Source organism: Chiloscyllium plagiosum, chromosome 38 (assembly GCF_004010195.1).
Source record: "Chiloscyllium plagiosum isolate BGI_BamShark_2017 chromosome 38, ASM401019v2, whole genome shotgun sequence".
NCBI classification, from domain to species: domain Eukaryota; kingdom Metazoa; phylum Chordata; class Chondrichthyes; order Orectolobiformes; family Hemiscylliidae; genus Chiloscyllium; species Chiloscyllium plagiosum.
This window is the reverse complement of record NC_057747.1, coordinates 21,854,934-21,867,701: the sequence shown is the minus strand read 5'-3', so window position 1 is coordinate 21,867,701 and position 12,768 is coordinate 21,854,934. Positions and strand designations below refer to the sequence as shown.

The following is a 12,768-nucleotide window of genomic DNA, read 5'->3' as shown; positions in this document are numbered from 1 at the left end:
ACCTATCGCCTCCTAGGTATCTTCCCCCCCAGCCCTACCCCCCCTCCTATTTATCCTATTATTTATCTCTCAGCCCCACCCCTCCCATTCCTGATGAAGGGCTTATGCCTGAAACGTCATGCTCCTCGGATGCTGCCTGACCAGCTGTGCTTTTCCAGCACCACACTGTTCAACTCTTTCTCCCTACAGCCGGACCTGCTGGGTGTCTCCAGCTATTTGTTCTCTTGTCTCTGATTTTCAGCACCCACAGTTCTCGGTTTTAATTCAGGGCAGCTGAGGAGTCAGCACAATAGGTTTTGGCGAGTGACAGAGATTCATTTTGGTTTTGCCAAGTCGAGATGAGTTGTGACTCTGATCAGTTTGAAGTGGGATTGGCAGTTGCCAGTGTAGCAAGGGCTTCAGAGTTTGTGGTGTTGAGGAAGAGATAGGAAACGAATATTTTGCAGTCAGAGCCAAAAGCAAGGCGCCGGATCAGAGATTCTCAGAATCCCCAGAGTGTGGAAACAAGCTATTCGGCCCAACAAGTCCACACCAGCCCTCCAAAGAATAACCCACCCAGACCCATTCCCCTACCCTATTACTGTACATTTACCCCTGACTAATGCACCTAACCTAGGCAACCCTGAACATTATGGGTAATTTAGCACGGCCAATTAACCTGACCTGCACATCTTTGGATTGTGGGAGGAAACCGGAGCACCCGGAGGAAACCCACGCAGACACAGGAAGAATGTGCAAACTCCACGCAGACAGTCACCCGAGGCTGGAATTGAACCCAGGTCCCTGGCACTGTGAGGGAACCATTGAACCACCATGACACCGCAAAGAGATGCAAAATTGCCCAAGCTTTGAGCAGGTATTGCAGGAGCATCCTCCTCCACCCTGACCTTCAAACAAACCAATTGTTTAGTTGAGGAGCCAGAGACAGAGCAGTGACCTATAACAAGAAGAGAGCGTTTTCTTTTTTACCTGGCAGTTTTACAGTGTGCTCCCCAATCCCAGACTGCAGGTGAAAATCACAGAGAGAGATGACCATGAGAGATGTATTGCTGGTCAGACTGACTCCATGCTCCTGTGTAAATAACATCTCCGAACGGGCTGATTAGAAAATATCTAGCACAAGTCCAGCACATCTCAGCACAGAAACAGGATTGTGACTCTTGGCAGCAGACACAGCAACCAAGGCAAAACGTATCAAGCTGGAAACGTTTCGATGCACCTGCTTGTAAAACACCGACCATTAGCAGTGATGGAACGGCTGCTCCCTCCATTACGTTTGCATTTTGCAAACACAGTTACATAGCTTCGAGCAACCCATTCCAAGCTACACAATCAGCTCCGCACACAATGCGCCAATCACCAAGGCTTCAACAAAGTATCAGTTTGACTTTTTGTAACCAAGAATGTTAGGAGTCTGAGCTGTGAACAAAGACTGGTGAAACACAAAAGCAGGCTGAATTCCTGGAGCTGTTGCATCAGTGAACACACATGGCTGTAGGATAAAGGGCAGTGATAAAAATGGTAGAAAGCAATTTATAGCCAAAGTCAACTCATGATGCCTTCGGGCAATGGGTGTCAGTACCTAAACTGTAATGATATATTGAGAGTCTAAATTGTTTATCATGTTTACAATACATGAGTCAGAACGACCTAGAAGGAATGCTGGAATCAACGAATGTCCCACTGACATAGCAAGGATTCATTTTGTGAGGGTGGGATTAAATACATTTTGTTGAATTGGAGTGGAAAGAGATATATTCTTGCATCGAAAACCTGGAAATGCTTAGTACTGAGAAAAACGGTTCCAACGAGCTTCCAAAACCAAGAGAATCTTCCATTCCCCTTGGAAACATCTCTCGAACTACTGAGCTGACAGCTCAGGGAGGGGCCGGGGGATTGTGGGTTCAGATCCTGCTCTGGAGATTTCAGTCTCTAGGTTGAAATTCCCGTGCAGTACTGAGGGGAATGTTGCACTGTTGTTCTCCAGATGGCTTACTACACAAGTGCATCTGCTTATTCAGATGCAATAACTAATATAGCGCATTACTTTGAAGAACGGGTGAGACGTCTCCAGTGTCCCAGTCAAATATTTACTCTTCAATCAACACCTAGAACTGATGAAAAGCAAAATCCCCCCAGATGCAGGAAATCTGAAACAAAAACAGAAAATGCTGGAGAAATTCAGCAGGTCTGACAGGATCTGTGGAGAGAGCAGCAGAGTTAACATTTCAAGTCCAGTCTGATTTTTCTTTGAAACTGGAGAAACTCACTTTCCAAGAAAAGTTATACTGGACTTAAAAACATTAACCGCTTCCCTCTCCACAGATGCTGCCAGACCTGCTGAAGTTTCTCCCACATTTTCTGTTTTTAGTCATAAAACAGATTATTTGGCCAATTGTTGTTTTTGGGACCCGTGCACAAATTGTTTGTGCAGCTATGAATACACAACTTTTTCTGTTTAAAAAAAAAGCACTTCCTGGGCTGTAAGTTGTATCATTAAAGATAGCGACCTGAAGCATTAACACTGGTTCACCCTCCACTGAGTATTCCCAGCAGTTTCTGATAGTTCCTTCATCAACACACAATTAATTTGTATAATATGATCCAGACATAGTCTAATATTTCATTCAATTTTATCACCTACACTGTGCACAGACATTTGCTTCATGTTTGCATTTACACAGAATCTATGCCAAATCCATCCACTGCCAAAAATCATTTGACTCCAAGACAATAAAAGTACAGAGGATCTAAAGCCCAAACAAACTGAAGAGAGAGTAAATATTTAGTAATGTCAATAAATGTTCCCTTTTAATCAGGTCAACATTTGTATTGCTGGGGCATACTGTAATCCCAGGCAGTGTGCCAAGGTACACTGGCATCAATATGACTCCATGCAACAACACAGGGCAGGTACACTTGAAGCACACATCTAGACCTCTAGGATACCCAGTAGCCAGCCAGAGCAAACTGAATTAATGTCAGAGTTCTGAAGAGGAATTATAATGGACCTGAAACTTTAACATGGAACCACAGAAGATAACAGTAAGAGTAATGTATTTGACCCTGCTCTATTATTCAATATGATCATGGCTGATCATCAAGCTTAATACCCTCATTCTACTCTCCTTCATTGATCCCGTTAGCCACAAGAGCTATATCTATCTCCTTCTTGAAAACACATTGTTTTTGCCTTAACCACTTTGTGGTAGCGAATTCCACAGGCTCACCACTCCCATAGTGAAGAAATCTCTCCTCATCTCAGTTCTAAAAGGTTTACCCCTTATCCTGAAACTTGCCTCTGGACTCCCCCACCATCAGGAACATCCTTCCTGCATTCACCCAGTCTAGTCCTGTTAGAACTTTATAGGTTTCGATGAGATTCTCCCTCATTCTTCTAAATACAACCTTAACCGATTTAATCTCTCCTCATATGCCAGTCCTGCCATCCCAGGAGTTAATTTGGTAAACTTTCTCTGCACTCCCTCTACAGCAAGAGCATACTTCCTCAGATAAAAAGACCACATCTGCACATAGTATTCCAGATGTGGCCTCACCAATGCCCTGTATGATTGATGAAGGTTCTCTCTCTTTGTTCTGAGGAAGGGTCACCCAACTCGAAACATTAACTCTGTTTCTCTCTCCACACCTGCTGAGATTCTCCAGCATTCTCCGCATTTGTTTCAGATTTGCATCATCTGTAGTATTTTGCTTTTAATTAAAGTTTGAATCAAGTCTGCCCCTTCATGTGGCTGTACATAAGATATAGGGGCAGGAGTAGGCAGTCTGGCCCTTTGAGCCTGCTCCACCATTCAACAAGACCATGCCTGATCTTTTCATGGACTCAGCTCCACTTACCCGCCCTCTCACCATATCCCTTAATTCCTTTACTGTTCAAAAACAAATCTAAGCTTTAAAAACATTTACTGGTGTACCATCACCTACTTCACTGGGCAGGGAATTCCATAGATTCACAACCCTCTGAGTGAAGCAGTTCCTTCTCAACTCAGGCCTAAATCTGCTCCCTCTAATTTCGAGGCTATGCCCTCTTGTCCTAGTTTCACCTTCCCAGTGGAAACATCTTCTCTACATCTATCCTATCCATTCCCTTCACAATTTTATATGTTTCTATAAGATTCCCCCACTCATTCTTCTAAATTCCAATGAATATAATCCCAGTCTACTCAATCTCTCCCCATAAACCAACCCCCTCAACTCTGGAATTGACCTAATTAAGGACATCAATGGTCTTTTCTTTTTGAAGCACAGCAGGGCATTTTCCTGGTGAATACCGTTGTGCAATATTAATTCTTTAATCAAATTAAATCAGGTTATCATTCAACTGATTATTGTTGGAGGGGCCTTGCTGTATTGACATAACCATCATCATACGTTTCAAAAGCAACACACTGGTGTAGAATCTCCTGTGTCTATAAATACAAGTTCTACCTGCATTTCATCCTAATGGCTGAATTGAGAGGAAATGAAAAAGGAGTCAAGACCAGGGGCAGGTCAGCCTTAATCCTGTTGAACGGTCAGGCTTAATGGCCTAAGCTGCTCCTCTTTCTTATGCTCCTTTGAACTTCCTTGCTGTTTTCATCTGACAGATTGATAAAACTTCCAGTTGATTGGAACATAGGAATCAGAAGGAGGCCATTCAGCCCATCAAGTCTGTTCAATTCTTTGAATTGGTCAAGGTTAACATCAACTGCCCTTACCCACTTATTTTCCATGCCTCTTGTCAACCTTCCCTAACCAAACTCCATTGACACTGCATCACCTTCATTATCTGGTCTACAAGTTCTTTCTAAATTCCCTGATATTCAGCCCGGTTCTGGACTCTGTTTGCAGGAACCGGATCTTTTACCTAGATTACCTACAGTGTGGAAACTGGTCCTTCAGCCCATCAAATCCACACCGACCCTCCAAAAAGAAACGTACCCCCCACTATATTTACCCCAGACTAATCCACCTAACACCATGGGCAATTTAACGTAGCCAATTCACCTGACCTGTACATCTTTGGACTGTGGGAGGAAACCGGAGCACCCAGAGGAAACCCACGCAGACACAGGGAGAATGTGCAACTCCACATAGACAGTTGCCCGAGGCGGGAATTGAACCCAGGTCCCTGGTGCTGTGAGACAGCAGTGCTAACCACTGAGCCACCATGCCGTCCCAGATCTTGAATCTTAATGCAAGCAATCACCTGCTTTAACTGAAATTTGTCTGCTTGGGCTTTGGGGAAGACGGTGGCAAAAGCATCAGGAGCTGAAATCACTCTAATTGCTGCAGTGGTCAGACGGGGCTTACCTGGAAGCCAGTGTCCGCTGCTGTTAACAAAATGGAGCTTTCACTGCAGCTTATGTAACTAGCTGTGAACCCAAACAAACATCAAGAAGAAAGCTGGTGGAAGAAGGGAATGGATCAGAAATGTGCAAGAAAGCATCTAGAACGCAAAGAGGAGAACGTCATGAATTCTTTATAGCTTCTTGCACCATTCAATTACGTTGACCTGCATCTCAAACCACCTTTCCTCTATGTCACTCATCGCCCTTACCTAATTTCCTCCTCTGCCAGTATCTTTTATTCATTTTGTTTTCTTTCAGTCAAAGCTGACCTTTTTTCTGCTATTAACACCCACACTTTGTCCCTTCTTTACAACCATTATAACTCCCTTTGCCTTTTGTTTTATGATGCCTTCAATATCTAATTACCTTTTGTTTCGATACACCTGGCACTCCCCTCCTTCTCAACAGCATGAAATCCATCATATTTCCATTTTCTATCTGCTCTGAAGAGTCAAACTGGACTCAAAGCATTAACTTTGTTTCTCAGGGTTGTACAGCACGGTAACAAGCCCTTCAGTCCAACTCGTCCAATTAGGTACTCCAAATTAATCTAATCCCACTTGCCACAGATACTGAGATTCAAATTGAAAATGACTTTCCTTCAGAATTAAAGGAGGGTAGAAATCGGATAGGTTTAAATGCTGTTAAAAGGGAGAGAGGAGGGAACATCTAGGAAAGGGCAAAGAGTGAGACATATTAGATAACAATAAAACCGGTCACCAGATGTAAAACAAAGCAAGCAGTGGCACTTGTCATAAAGTAACAAAGCCTTAGTCCAGAGTAGGTGCGAATAGCAAAGTAATGACCAGCTCTGCACAAAAGCAACATCATGAAAAAATATGATTCAAACCAGCACATGGCAAAATCTACTTTTAAGATTGTCTTCTTGTTCCGATTTCCCACCAAAGGAAATGCAGTCTTGATCTAGATATGCTTAAGATAACAACTGCATTTGGTAGGATCTCAGTTAGATCACCTCAAGTTTCTCCTTTGTTGTGGCCATGGGTCAGATTTCCAAATTACTGTCGACGTTTTTAACTTGTAATTCCAAAATGTCATCTTTTTTGGAAAAAAAAACAGGGTCAATCGAGAAACAAAAATGACTGCTGCTGTAAATTAAGTGGCTACCTGGAGAAAGAGACCACAAAATGTCACAAATATAGCTGTGAAGGGAACTTCAAACAACATTCCATCAAAAGGGGAAAGAGGCAAGTGGGCGGCACGGTGGCACAGTGGTTAGCACTGCTGCCTCACAGCGCCAGAGACCCGGGTTCAATTCCTGACTCAGGCGACTGACTGTGTGGAGTTTGCACATTCTCCCCGTGTCTGCGTGGGTTTCCTCCGGGTGCTCCAGTTTCCTCGCACAGTCCAAAGATGTGCGGGTCAGGTGAATTGGCCATGCTAAATTGCCCATAGTGTTAGGTTAAAGGGGTAAATGTAGGGGTAGGGGTATGGGTGGGTTGCGCTTCGGCGGGTCGGTGTGGACTTGTTGGGCCGAAGGGCCTGTTTCCACACTGTAAGTAATCTAATCTAATCTAAAACAAGCTTGATTTCGTGATTACTAAAATAATGAGGAACTGACGATTCCTTGCTTAACAGCCAGGCTCTTCCCTGAGGATTATGTCCGAAACTGCAGACACACTGTGTGTTGTTTCCTTTGAAGAATACACAAGGATGAGGGTCTAAAAAGCCAGTTTCAACTCTACTGGAGGGGGCTAGTGGGGCTGAATGTACTCATGTACTAGCCTTGTGAGTTTGTGGTGAACGTTACAGTCCAAGAACTATCCCCTAGTCCCCCCTGTGTTTTTGAGTGCCAGCTGATAGTAGTCACATAAAATGAATCAGAATAACAGAATCTCAACCAGGCCGTAAACCTAAGGATCAGGAACCCAACTAATCAACTACCAATGTCAACACTGCTGGTAACCTTTGCTGCAATAACCACAATGTTCAACTAATCACTCTTCAGGAAGAATTCAGAAGCTGCTTACTTTAGTAAAAAAAAAGGAACTTTTAAACTTTTCAGACTCACCAGTATCGTGTCAACAAGTCACCCTTTACTTACAGGACACTGACCCAGCTAGCTCAGAGCTAATTCCTAGAGCGAACTGAAGCACTGACACTCCTTTTCATTTTTTTTCCCCTGTTTATAATATTTTATTAAACAAATTACAAAACAATTTACAAAAACAGTTAATATTTACAGCTGTATACAACAGCAATTTTACAAGGGAGAGGAGCAGCAAAGCTAGGCCCCAAACCCTACTGTTCAACCAGTTTACAGGGAGATGAGGACAAACCACAAATCCCAGTTTCAAATATAAAAGGACAGCGATAATGGACACTCCTTTTCATATCTGTTAGTCAGTGCTTCCTGATTGGACCAGGTTAACAGCCCCAATCAGGGAACTCATATTCTATGAACTCCACCTGGCTGGTCTCGTTATGATCACTATATGAACCTCAGCCGGGTGTGGGAACTGAACCCACGCTGTTGGCATTACTGTGCATCACAAGCCAGGTGTCCAGCCAACTGAGCTAACTAACACCCAGAAGATGGATAAATGGGAAGGTAAATGGAAAAACATGGATTTACATGGAGTCTTTCAAGACATTCCAGACCACTTTAAGATAAATAAAGAAGTATCGTGGAGGTATTGTTAGAAATATGGCAGCCAATTTGCATACAGCAAGCTCCCAGAAATAGTAATGCACAAATACCCAAACTATCTGTTTTTGTGATGCGGATTGAGGAATGAATTTTGGCCAGGAAACCATACAAACTGGAAGGAATAAGCCCCTCAACCCCATTCCACCATTCAATACAATCATGGCTGATCTGGTTGCTTCACATTTCCACCTGCCCCGATAACCTTTCTCTCCTTGCTTATTAAGAATTTATTCATCTTGAAAATATCCAAAAACGTTGCTTCCAAAGCCTTTTGAGGAAAAGGATGTTGAAGACCCATGATCCTTTGTGAAACCTTATCGGATTCAAATGGACAACTCCAATTTTTTTTTTAGAAATGGTACTCCTTAATTCTAGATGTTCTTACAAAACAAAGCATTGTTTCTAAGTACATCTTGTGTAAACCCATCAGGTTCTGATATGTTTTATTGAGGTTGCCTTCTAAACTCCAGAAGATACAAGTCTAATCTTCCCTCAGAAAACAACCAGTCCATTCTAGGTATTAGTCTAGTAATCCTTCTCTGAACTGCTTCCAATGTATTTACAGTCTTCCTTAAATAAGGAGGTCAATACTGCCTACGGTACTCCAAATATAATCTCACCACTGCTCTGTATAACTAATGCATAACCTTTACATTCAAAACCCCTGGCAATAATGGTAATATTCTATAAGTTTTCCAGTGCAGCTTCATAGCTCCTTGAAAGTGGAGTCACAGGTAGATAGGTTAGTGAAGAAGGTGTTTGGTATGCTTTCCTTTATTGGTCAGAGTATTGAGTACAGGAGTTGGGAGGTCATGTTGTGGCTGTACAGGACATCGGTTAGGCCACTGTTGGAATATTGCGTGCAATTCTGGTCTCCTTCCTATCGGAAAGATGTTGTGAAACTTGAAAGGATTCAGAAAAGATTTACAAGGATGTTGCCAGGGTAGGAGGATTTGAGCTACAGGGAGGGGCTGAACAGGCTGGGGCTGTTTTCCCAGGAGCATTGGAGGCTGAGGGGGTGTAAACCTTATAGAGGTTTACAAAATCATGAGGGGCATGGATAGGATAAATAGACAAAGTCGTTAGTTCTGGACTCCCCAACCCCAGGAAAGAGGGCATAGGTTTAGGGTGAGAGGGGAAAGATATAAAAGAGACCTAAGGGGCAACTTTTTCACACAGAGGCTGGTACAATTGCAACATTTAAGAGGCATTTAGATGGGTATATGAATAGGAAGAGTTTGGAGGGATATGGGCCAGGTGCTGGCAGGTGGGACTAGATTGGGTTGGGATATCTGGTCGGCATGGACAGGTTGGAGCGAAGGCTCTGTTTCCATGCTGTACATCTCTATGACTCTATGACCTATGTAACTCATGAACTATGACACCCCAGATCCCTCTGCATCTCAACACTACAATCTCTCATCTGAATAATATACATTTTCAAAAAAAGTCTTTCTACCAAAATGAACAATTTTCCATTTTCCCACATTACCTTCCATTTGCCAAATCTTCACCCACTCACTTAACCTATGTATTTCCCTTTGTAGATTCCTAATATCCTCTCACAACTTCTTTTTAACCTCCTCTCATCTTTGTATCAATTACAAATGAAGACTCCAGACCTTAGATTCCTTTATTCAAGTCATTTTCACGACGTGTAAAACTGAAGGTCACTGTGATACACCAATCCTTACATGCTGCCCATTTATACCTCACCTTCCTATTAGCTAGCAATCTTTTATCCGGGCCATTATCTTACCCCTTACGTCACACTTTATGATTTTTGCATTAACCTTTGACATGACAATTTATCAAGTGCCTTCTGGATATCCACATGCAGTAAAGGTGCCCTATTCTTTAATAACAGTTTCTAACATTTTCCCTATGCCAGATGCTACTTTAACAGGCTTGTAGTTTCTTGTTCTGCTTCCTACTCTTTTGGAATAATGGAGTGGTATTTGCAATTTGTCATTCTGATGGAAATTTGCCCAAATCTATGGAATATTGATAAATTAAGGTGAATGCATCAACTATCTCGCTTACCACTAGCCTGTGGAGTGCACGGTGGCTCAGTGGTTCATACTGCTGCCTCACAGCGCCAGGGACCTGGGTTCAATTCCAGCCTCAAATGACTGTCTGTGTGGAGTTAGCATGTTCTCTGCATGAGTTTCCTCTGGGTGCTCCGGTTTCCTTCCACAGTCCAAACATGTGCAGGTTCAATGGATTGGCCACGCTAACTTGCACTGTAGTGCCCAGACTAGTGGGTTAGTCATGGGAAATGTAGGCAGGGAGACAGTCTGGGTGGAAGCTCCTGAGAGGATCAATGCAGATTCAGTGGCCTCTTTCTACCCTGTGAGGAATCTTTTTTTAAAAATCATAGAATCCCCACAGTGTGGAAGCAGACCATTCAGCCCATCATGTCCACACCAACTCTCCAATCCTATCCCCATAACCCTACATTCCCCACGGCTAACCCACCTAACCGTTGCATCCCTCGGCAATTTAGCATGGCCAATCCACCCAATCTGCACACCTTTGGACTGTGGGAGGAAACCCATGCAGACACGGGGAGAATGTGCAAACTCCACACAGACAATCGTCCAAAGCTGAAATCGAACCGGGGTCTCTGGCACCGTGAGACAGCAGTGCTAACCACTGAGCCACCGTGCCATCTCACAAGAGGATGACATTGATCAGGACTCGAGGACTTGTCAGCTACAACTCTAACAATTTGCTCAGTGCCACTTCCAGTTTGTATGCAATTTTGAGTTCCTCCGAACCGTCCATTTCTTAATTCACCATTGGGTCTGGGATGTTACTTGTATCCTCTGTATTGAAGACTGATGTAAAATACCTGTTCATTTCCTCTGCCATCACCTTATATCCCAGGGAGCACACTCCTGCTCTTCCTTAGAGTGCCATGCTGTCCTATACAACTATCTAAAGTGATAGTTGGGGACTCAGTTTATTATTTCATTCCAAAGAGCACACCCTCTCACTAATGTCTACAAGTAAAAGCCTAGATTTTACACATCTGTTCACCATGGGACTTGAACCTACAAACTCCTGATTGAAAGACGAGTGCCTTTACCCACTCAGACATAAGCGTGAACTCAAACCTGTTCAACTGCCAGCATTATGGGTCTCTAAACCCCTAAATAAACCTGATGACACAACAAATATAATGACACGTACTTGCACATTGTCCTGAAATAAAGTGGGCAAGATGGCTCCTTGTTAAAAAAATATTTGTACACAAATACAGGAAGTAGAAAACATCCTGAGGCATTTGAAAAGCTAAAACTTCTTCCCACGCTGGCAGAAAAGAAATTGGATGAACTGATCATTAATTTGAGTGTTCTGTCCTGCTTTGTACAAAGCTGCCAGTATCAATGCCTCAAACTACACCTCAGAGTAATTCTGTGTGCAAAGCTTATCTGCGAGATGTAAAAAGTGAAAACTTTTCTTCAACTGAACCAATGCTCAGCAATTATTTTTCTCTCATCAGTCAAACATCACGTGTGCCAAGTGTACAATCAACAGAAATGTACCCACATAAGCTCCTTGTTCCTCATTGTTTAATCCTTCACATTGCTGCCTAATGAGAGAGAGAGAGACAGAGACGGACACTCTTGGATTTTCTCTATCGCTGACTAAGAGCCAGTTCTGTCCAGTTGCAGACTGCATCGTCAAGAGCTCCAGGCAGCACAAATACCCGCTGTGAATTGACCAAATTAACATCATTCACAGTCATTTTGCCTGCCGAGTAATGAGAGCTTCACATTACTCCAAAACTAGAAGTGATTAATGCACTACACTCTCTCCTCTTTTTTATTTCAAAAATACACTTTATTCACAAAAAATACATTTATGCACGTACATAGTCACTAAAGCATTTTGATTCTGTACAGTAGCATAATGAAGGAACAAACTTTGGAGTTTGAATCTATCTAACAAACAAACCCAAGGCATTTGTTACTTGTACAAGACTATATTTACCTCATCTCCAGACATCCTGTGGAATGTAGGACCAGTTTTCAGACACCTATTCTCAACACAAAATAAAGCAGGACCCCGTTTTGGCGTATTACCAACTTCAGATAGCAGGTTATTCACTTCCCACTCTTTCAAGTCTGATTCTTGATGGTTTGCAGTGTCACCCTTAACTGAGAAGCTGCATTCACCCTCTGCAGCCGACAGCATGATCACCTTTAGCCCTGTCCATCGAGGTAATCGCCTCACTGCAGCCAATCTAGCTCGCCATGCCAAAACTGCAGGTCCCTCCTCTGCAGGTCACACTGAGTTTAACAGATGGTCAGCGCCTAGAACTGTCCCATCCACCAACAGCAGTCAGTACCTGCAAAGTCGGGGGCTCAGTGATGGCCTTTGCTTCCGGACAAAAGGAACAGATGGGAGTAAATCACAGCATTAGTCCGCTCGGCTGGTCAGCCTGGCTTCAAGACAACGCAAATCAGCAGTCTCAAAATACACTGACAGTCAGATCCAACCAAAAGAGACAGAGGGGGATCCGACTCCATGAAAAGAGGATTTGGATTAGAGACAAAGCCTGTCTACTGGTCTCTTTATTTAGAGCAGGATGGCATTAATCAGAAAGCTTCTTCAAAGAGCCAACACAAATACAATGGGCCAAATGGCCTCCTTCTGTACTGTATCATTCTATCACACACTGTTCGGTGCTTCTTTTTCTGCTGGAAAATATTTTGTTTCCAGCTCTTCAGCTTATTA

The 12,768-nt window shown here is 43.1% G+C and overlaps 1 protein-coding gene across 1 annotated transcript in view; it reads right to left on the bottom strand.

Moving 5' to 3' along the window:
* The window catches only part of LOC122541902 (PH and SEC7 domain-containing protein 1-like), a 169,900-nt gene extending 157,393 nt beyond the window's left edge, over positions 1 to 12,507 (bottom strand). The window contains exon 1 of the mRNA XM_043679086.1: positions 12,022 to 12,507. The gene's annotated coding sequence lies outside the window, so the exon portion shown is untranslated. The remainder of the gene's footprint in view (positions 1 to 12,021) is intronic.
* Between the last annotated feature and the right edge of the window lie 261 nt (positions 12,508 to 12,768).